Below are 804 nucleotides of genomic sequence, written 5' to 3'. Positions count from 1 at the left end.
CAGGAATGCTGGGGACAGAAATTCAGCCTATAGAATTCACTGGCCAGTGTCCACCTGAGACCAAGGTGGGCTCAACTTCAAAGCTGCTGATCCTCTGTCTAAAATATGATCATTAAAAGAAAATCTCATATAGAAGTGCTACATGTTGGCACTGTTGAATCCTTCATCATATTATTTAATTTACTCCTCACAATATGACACTTCACAGGTGAGGAAATGGAGGCATTTACCTAAGGATAGAATTTGAGATTGAAACTCAAGCGACATGCCTGTTTGGCCTGAGGATTTCATCCTGAAGCTCTGCTTTTTTCCCACTGAGAATATTTCATAGGTCCTATTACAGGCGAAATACTGTGTCCTCTCTCCTCCAAACTCGTATGTTGAAGCCCTGACCTCCAGTATCTCAAAATCTGACTGTATTTCGACATTCGCACGCTCGGGGCTGGCGTGTGGCCGCCGGGCTTGCGCCTGCGCGTGGCCACGGGCTGCAGGCGGCAAACTGAAGCCGAAAACAAGGATTAAGAACTTGCAACTATAAGCAACAGAAAGAAACTTTAGCTGTCTTAAACCAATTGAGAAATATATTGTATAGGAGGATTTTCTCTACCTATGGACAGTGAGAAGATGATGGTTACCAGCCCTGCATTACCTCAGGGAAAAACAAGAACTACTCTACCATTCTTAAGGAAGCCAGATATCTGAGGATAACTCACGCTGCAGATCCCCACAATACCATTCCCACTAATCACAAGATGGCTGCTGTGCCGCATCAACTGATAATCATCTCTGCTTACCAGAACCGCT

Source organism: Tupaia chinensis, unplaced genomic scaffold (assembly GCF_000334495.1).
Source record: "Tupaia chinensis unplaced genomic scaffold, TupChi_1.0 Scaffold146604_1, whole genome shotgun sequence".
Lineage (NCBI taxonomy): Eukaryota > Metazoa > Chordata > Mammalia > Scandentia > Tupaiidae > Tupaia > Tupaia belangeri.
The sequence above is the reverse complement of the archived record's forward strand: the minus strand, read 5'-3'. Positions refer to the sequence as shown.